Here is an 8,387-nt window from a genome sequence, read left to right as displayed (position 1 = left end):
AGAGCAGAGGAACCTTTGAGCTACCTGATTTAATTTGTTTAGATTATTCCAGAAAGAGAAGAGCAAGCATATGATACAATATATTCCAACAACCCTGAAAAGCTTTTGTTTAAAAAATTTTACATCATTTGCTTCTTTTTTGTTGGTAAATACAATTTGAGTTAGGAAGTAACTTTGATTACTTGTGAAGTATTATGAATATATAAGTGAAGTGTGTGACACAATTTCAGATCTGAAGAAGTTTATGGTGCTGCCAGGGAAACAATAGTTGAACAAATATATAAAATACTCAAGTTGATGTGTACCTATCATGTCAGAGGAGAACAATGAGTAAAGACGTTAAGTAAGTCACATTTCTTATGTGAAGAGCATACTGCTAGTGTTTGATTGGGAACTTGGAAACGGACACAATGACACAAGGCTGTTGACATATGGCATAATCAAAGCTTCACTGTCAAAAATAAAGTATATCCAAATATATTGAAGATTTCTTCCAATATAAATTTAAAATATAAAAATTTTATCGCTTCTCGGCCTTTTGGCTAAGATCAAGTGTAGTAAAATATAAAAATTTTACCTACATCAATCGTCTCTGCTTTTAAACGGTATAGTGTTAAAATGTCAGCTTTCACTTTATCTTGTTTACAGGTTTCTTTGAGTTTCCTATCTTAATTCAATTTGGAAGTAAAAATATTCTCAAGTGTACAAACCTACTCTATAATTCTGAAATGAACCGTGTTCATATTCTTCCCTATACTTTAAAATATGGACTAATGTAATTAAGACTCTTTTAATATGATAAAGATGCTAATTATCTAGTTAACAAAAACAATGATTGGCAAAGAGAAGATATATTCAGTCACAGAGCTAAGAAGATTTTACTTTAGCTCATTAGATTAGTATTCAGTAAGGCTTCTTTTACAAAACTGTTCTTTTTGTTTATTGGCCTCAAAGGATGAAAATGAAGGATAGTTCTTAGGATAAAGGTGTTTAGCATTATTACTTGCTCCCTATAGTCAAAAGTACTATGAACTATGAATTCATTTCATTGGGAATTGAAAACAGAGTTGCAGTTGAAAATGTAATTTATAGGGGCACCTGGGTTGAATTTATTCAACCCAGGTGAATGTCGGTTGAACATTCAGCAGGGCATGATCTCACCATTGGTGAGTTGGAGCCCTTTGTTGGGCTCTGGGCTTACAGCTCAGCCTGCTTTGGATTCCTGCCCCCCCCCCCCCGCCCGTCTCTGCCCCTTGCTCTCTCTTAAAAAGAAATTAACATAAAAATATTTTTAAAAGGAAAATATAATTTAGATTTTTAAAGATTATTTATTTTTGAGAGAGAAAGAGACAGACAGACAGAGAGAGAGAAAGAATAGGCAAGGGAGGGGCAGAGAGAGACAGGATCCCAAGCAGGCTCCATCCTAACAGCGTGGAACCCAATGCAGGGCTCAAACTCATCAATCTTGATATCACAACCTGAGCCAAAATCAGGAGATGGACCCTTAACCAACTGAGCCACCCAGGCATCCCTGAAAATATAATTTAGAACAGAATTTAGAAAACAATTTTGAGCTTTATTTTTTAAATTAAATTGATATAATTTTAGTTGCATAAATTCTCTACTTCATTTTTAAAATGAGCAATTTGAAATCCATTATCTACTTTTAGTTTATGGAAACTTTGGTAGACTAATTTTAAATATTAGTATAAGTAGCAGAGTATAACTGAAACTAACTTTTTTCAACTGGGAATTAGTCACATAATATGTTTGGACCTGTTTAGGCAGCATATATTTAGCCTAGTAGTTAATTATATAATTCCCCTAAGGAAAATCATGGGATATAATGGAAAGAGAAGTGCAACCAAAGTTGTAAGACCTCTATTCTTTGTTTCCTCTTTTACCTTAGTATTCATTTAGCATACATCCCACAAATATTTGGTGAGTGCCTTTCATGAGCAGTGCACTTAAGGCAATTTGCTTATGTGCATATGTGTGTCTGCATGTGTGTGTGTACATATGTGTGTGTTATTGATGACTTAAAGCACAATAATGTATCTAGATACACTATTTTTTAAATTATGTTTATTTTTGAGAGAGATTAAGCATAAATAGGGGAGGGGCAGAGAGAGGGAGACACAGAATCTGTCAGCACAGAGCCTGACACAGTGTTCAAACTCATGAATTGAGAGATTATGACCTGAGTCAAAGTCAGACGTTCAACCGACTGAGCCACTGAGGTGCCCCTAGATGCAACTTTTAAGAATACATATGCTCTATTCAGTGAGCCATGGAAAGAGAGGCTATGTTAAGTGAGTTTGCAGAGTAATATACAGGAAATGAAATGCAGAAATGCAGTGTGTGAGACAGCACACATGTAGGATGAACTAAAATTTAAGGACACACCATCATTTCATTGATATATTTTATTTCATTCATGTATATGTCATGCATTGCCTACACCCATAGTGTTAGGTACTGCTTACTAAAAATGACAACGCACGGTAGATTGCTGCCAAAAGAACTCAATGAAGCTTAAGCAAGAGGATCTCAGCTGCGAAAGACACATCTATCAGCTTCTTCCTCTTCTAAAAGAGTAACTTCAAAATTTCCCTACTTTCAAGTTTTTTACAAAATATGCCATTCCTTCTTACCACTCTCATAAAATCACATTTTTTCCAGTTTCTGAAAATTTAGATCTGTAAGGTAATTCCTCACATTCATAGGATTATCATGTTATGCTCATGTAATGCTCATGTAATGCTCTTTTATTTCTATAATTTCCAGGTTTTAAAACTTAATCAAATTATTCTAGCATAGAACCCTATTTTTTAAGTGCCCCCCATCATGGAAAAGACCAATATTTCTCATTCCTTGTAAGTTTTAGGTCCAGGTCATGGTCCCTCCAATACTTTCTATTTTGTTGTCGTGTGTGTGTGTGTGTGTGTGTGTGTGTGTGTGTGTGTGTGTTGTGTGATTTATTGTGGTAAAATATATATAATGTAAAATGTACCATTTTAACTCTTCTAAAGTTGGGGCGCCTGGGTGGCTTAGTCAGTTAAGCGTCCGACTTTCGCTTAGGTCATAGTCTCGCGGTTCGTGGGTTCGAGCCCTGCTTCGGGCTTCGTGCTGACTGCCAGCTCAGAGCCTGGAGCCTGTTTCTGAGTCTGTGACTCCCTCTCTCTCTGACTCTCCCCTGCTCACGCTGTCTCTCTCTCTCTCCTAGAAATAAATAAAACAAAAACTAAATAACTCTTCTAAAGTGTACATTTCAGGGGCATTAAATATAGCCATATGGTTGTACAACCATCACCACCATCCACTCTGGCTTTAGAACTATTTTATCTCCCAAACTGAAATTCTGTACACATTAAACAAGGACTCCCCAGTCTCTTCTCCTCTTGGCTCCTGGCAATTGCCACTCTCCCTTCTGTCTCTACGAACTGTACTTCTCTAGGTACCTCTTATGAGTGGAATCTTAACAATATTTGTACTTTTGTATTAGGATTACTTCACTTGGCAGAATGTCTACAAGGTTCATCTATGTCGTAGCATGTGTCAAAATGTCTTTCTTGTTAAGGCTGAATAACATCCCATTGTACATATGCACCATTTTTTTGTTTATCCATCCATCATTTTACAGTTGAGATAATTCCACCTTATGGCTATTGTGAGTAATGCTACCATGAACATGGGTTACACATGTTGCTCAAATCCTGTTTTCATTTGTGGGGAGTATACCTAAGAAGCGAAATTGCTGGATCATGTAGTAATTCAATCTTTAATTTTTTGAGGAATTTCTGTACCATTTCTACAATGACAGTACTACTTCACATTCCCACAAGCAAAGTACAAAGCATTCTAATTAGTCCACATCCTTGCTAATGCTTGCTATTTTCCACTGTATAATTTTTACTAAAAGCTAATAATGGCCTATTGGTAGTGAAATAGTCTGCAATAACTCCTGACACAAATTTTGTTGATTTCAATGTCCTCTTAAGTGATCTTTTAAAATAATTTTATTTTTAGTAGAGTAGATTTTAGTTCTTACCTTCTTGATCTAAAAGAACATTTGAAAAAGTTGTTCCTTCACTCCTTGATCTACTCAGGTTCCAGTAGATTTGCCAAGATTCAGTACACTCCCTTTGGATGCTCCCTATCAGCCTCCACTGATTTTTCTTCCTAATCTTCACAATTTTTTAACATTGGTATGACTTATACATCCGTTTTTTAATCTCTTCTGACGTACTCCTACTTTGTTTATAATTCATTTTTTCAGCAGTTTTAAATATCACCCATATTCTGAGGATTGCTATATTTTTATCTACATCCTTGACCTCTCCCCTAAACTCCAGACTTGAATATTTAACTGTTGACTTTATATCTCTGGAAGTAGAATAAGTATTAAAATGTTATACACCCCAAAATGACATGCTAATAGAAACACTCTCCACGTTTATCGCTTTTGCAGACTCTTCCATTTTAGTAAATAAAAACTCCATTCTTCTTGATGTGTGGGCATAAGTCTTAGAATTACCCTTTCAGTCTTTCACTTTTTTTGCATATCCATCCATCAGCAAGCTCTCACCAGCAACAGAAAGTGACCACTGCCCACAATGTTCACTACTGTTACCTTTGTGTAAATCAGAAACTTTTGTTGTTTGGATTACTATAATCAGTTCTTTATTTCTTTTTTATGCTCTTTCTCCCTTAAGATAAAAGTATTCATATGGGACACCTGGGTGGCTCAGTCAGTTAAGTGTCCAACTTCAACTCAGGTCAAGATCTTGCGGTTCAGGAGTTCATGCGCAGCATTGGGCTCTGCATTGACAGCACAAAGCCTGCTTTCGATCCTCTGTTCCCCCCTCTCTCTGCCCCTCCCAGCTATCTCTGTCTCTGTCTCTCTCTCAAAAAAGACATTTTTAAAAAGTATTCATAGTAATTATTTAAAACAGTGTAGAATTAATTGTTTATGAAAAACTTACCTCCTGGTGAGAATAGTGAGTGTCTGTGGGTTGCTTACCAGCTGGTAGGATGGTAAAGGGTGAAGCAAGTTTATTACTAGAAGGATCTCAATTTATAACCAAGGGTAAAAACAAAACAAAAACAAAAACAAAAAACCTAAAAAAGGCATGTCGGATGGGTTTGTCAGAAAAGATAGCCATCTCCGTGGCAGGCAAGTAAGGAAGGCCAGAGGTTATGGTGGCCTGAGGTTGCATTATCATTTAAGACAAACAATAAGCCATTAGACCAGTTTAATAAGGAAATCCTAGAAATATAGCAGCTGTATAGACCATGATAAACTGTCCATATATATGTGACTGCTTCTCTATGCATGTACAGGGAAGAAAGGAATGGACCAAAGCTGTCCACATATCTTTAGCTGACCAAGGAGCTACACATAATAGGAGTTGCACACAATCAGGGGCACCTGGGTGGCTCAGTCACTTGAGCATCTGGCTTTGGCTCAGGTCATGATCTCATGGTTCGTGAGTTCAAGCCCCGCGTCAGGCTCTGTGCTAACAGACAGCACAGAGCCTGGAGCCTGTTCTCGGATTCTGTGTCTCCCTCTCTCTCTGACCCTGCCCTGCTCATGCTGTCTCTCGCTCTCAAAAATAAATAGAACATTAAAAAAACATTTAAAAAAAGGAGTTGCACACAATCTAGAGATCCATCAGCAAATATTGGAAACTCTATGGCTTGATATTTAAAAACAATATCTCGTGAATCATTTGCTGACTCTGAAGCTTTATATACAGAGGGACAAATTCTAGGAATCCAGACTTAGAGACATCAGTGGCTAATCACTGCAAAGGTGTTGGACTCTGTAGACTCAGTCCTGACACATTTCTAAAGCATCAAATAAACAGCCGAAACCATCCTAGAGGTGTTGGTAAGGGTAAGAATCCAGAGCTGTTAAAATATATTAACAAAAATGTCCACTTTAAAACAAAAAAAATTACAAGGCATGAAAATAAATATGAAAGAATGACCCATACTCAGAAATAAAACAGGCAGTAAGTACAAATATTCTTTGAATTGGCCCAGATGGTAAACTTAGTAAAGACTTCCCGGGAAGCTATTATATGCTCACTGATGTAAAGGAAACGATGTGTATAGGAAAGCATAATGACACTGACTGAACACAAAGAGAATTTCAATGAAGTGGCTGAAAGCTTTGGGTAAAAATAATGGCCATTTTGGATGTGAAAATAAAACAAATGAAATAAAATTTCAGATCTGTTGGGGTGCCTAGGTAGCTCATTCAGTTAAACATCTGACTCTTGATTTAAACTCATGTCATAATCTCCTGAATTGTGGGTTTGAGCCCTGTATTGGGTTCTGTGCTGACAATGTGAAGCCTGTTTGGGATTGTCTCTCTATCCCTTGCTTTCTGCTCCTCCCCTGCTCACACTCTTTATCTCTCTCTCTCAACAAATAAATAAACTTTAAAAAAATCAGATCTGTTTAAATAGAACATTTGATACAGAATAAGAAATAAATTAACTTGAAGGCAAATCAGTAATAATTAATCTAAATAGTGAAAATAAAAAAGAACAAAGCCTCAGAGACCAATGAAACATGGTCAACATACATGTATTAGGAATCCAATAGAGGGATACCTGGGTGGCTTAGTTGGTAAAGCGTCCTACTTCAGCTCAGGTCATGATCTCATGGTTCATGGGTTTGAGCCCCACATCGGGCTCTGTGCTGACTGCCAGCTCAGAGCCTGGAGACTGCTTCAGGTTCTGTCTCCCTTTCTCTCTGACTTTGACCCTCCCCTGCTCACGCTGTCTCTCTCTCTCAGAAATAAATAAAACATTAAAAAATTTAAAGAAAAAAGGAATCTAATAAAAGAGGGAAGGGAGAAGGAGGCTATTTAAAGATGTAATGGTTGCAAATGTCCCAATTTTGATTAAAAAACAGTCTAAGGATGTAAAACGGCAACAAACTCAGGAATAAAAATAAGGAGATCCACATATAAGACACCATATTCACTGTTAGAGGAGAGAGAGAGAAAATCTTGAAAGCTGCAAAAGGAAAACAATTTTTCAAAAAGAATAAAGGCCAAGCAACACATTCAAATTAGTGAAAAATACCATTAGAGAACTCTGTATCCAGTAAAGCTATTCTTGAGAAATGAAGATAAAATACATTCCCAATTAAACAAAGACTGAGAGAATATGTTACACACAAATTTGCCTCACAAGAAATACTAAAGAAAGTCTCTGCCCTTAAAATGTCCTCAACTGGGATGTGAATTTCATGAGGACAGGAATTTTGTGTGTTTTTCTTTTCAGGTCTATATACCTAGGGGAAAAAAATACAAAAAAAAAAAAAATACACACACACACACCTACACACACACCTATCTGTGTGTCACACACAAAATTAAACTGAAGAGTATTGATAGTGGGCAAATCACATTAAGAGAACCAGGAAGGGATGGGGATGCATCCAACAGTTAGCAACAGTGGGGAGCAGCTTCCACCATAGGGTTGAAGGAACTAAGGGGAGGGAATCATCTAACAAGCAGTGTGGTAGTTAGAGATATGGAGGTTCTGGAAGATCTGCCCAACTCTCACCTTAGATACTTCCAGAGATCTGATGGGGCAGAGCAAGGGTGTGCAGATAAATATGCCAACCACTTTCTTCCCTCTAGTCTGCTTTTCAGCAGGTGACTTCCATTCCCAGAGACTAATGAAAAGAGCTTAATATGGGTGATACAGTCTTTCTGGTCATGGAGGAGGCAGAGAAAGGTAGAGAATGAACCTGGGGGAACAAACCAGAAATAACCAGACCATTACTAGATCTTTCCAGGGAGTCAACATTGAGCAAATCAAAAATTGATTGTAAATATCTTGTCTGATTTATGGCTATATTAAAGTAAATGGGGGCGCCTGGGTGGCTCAGTTGGTTAAGTGTCCAACTTTGGCTCAGGTCATGATCTCATGGTTCATGGGTTTGAGCCCCACGTCAGGCTCTGTGCTGACAGCTAGCTCAGAGCCTGGAGCCTGTTTCAGATTCTGTATCTCCCTCTCTCTCTGACTCTTCCCTGCTCACACTGTCTCTCTCTTGCTCTCTCTCTCTCAGAAATAACTAAAACATTAAAAAAAAGTAAATATACCAGTTAAAAAATAGCAGAAATTATACATGTGAATATTGATGGTCTCAAAGTAGTTGCTTTCCAAACTTGTACAGTACATTTAACTTAACAATCATCTGTCTTCCTACAATTTTGGAAAATTCCTTTTTCACATTTAAAAAAAAAAAGTGTGTTTTTTCATTTGGATGTTTTAAAAGTGTTGATTTCAAGGATAAGTTATATATTTTGTAAACAGCCAAAGTCATCATAACAGCATTAATCAATAAAGTAAGTGATCATT

The 8,387-nt window shown here is 37.0% G+C and overlaps 1 pseudogene; it reads left to right on the top strand.

Annotated features, from left to right (window-relative positions):
• The first annotated feature begins 522 nt into the window (after nucleotides 1–522).
• On the top strand, nucleotides 523–637 carry LOC120223146 (annotated as a pseudogene).
• Nucleotides 638–8,387: the final 7,750 nt, after the last annotated feature.

The sequence above is a fragment of the Hyaena hyaena genome, unplaced genomic scaffold (assembly GCF_003009895.1).
Source record: "Hyaena hyaena isolate Hyena2069 unplaced genomic scaffold, ASM300989v1 scaffold_957, whole genome shotgun sequence".
Classification (NCBI taxonomy): Eukaryota; Metazoa; Chordata; class Mammalia; order Carnivora; family Hyaenidae; genus Hyaena; species Hyaena hyaena.
The sequence above is the reverse complement of the archived record's forward strand: the minus strand, read 5'-3'. Positions and strand labels throughout refer to the sequence as shown.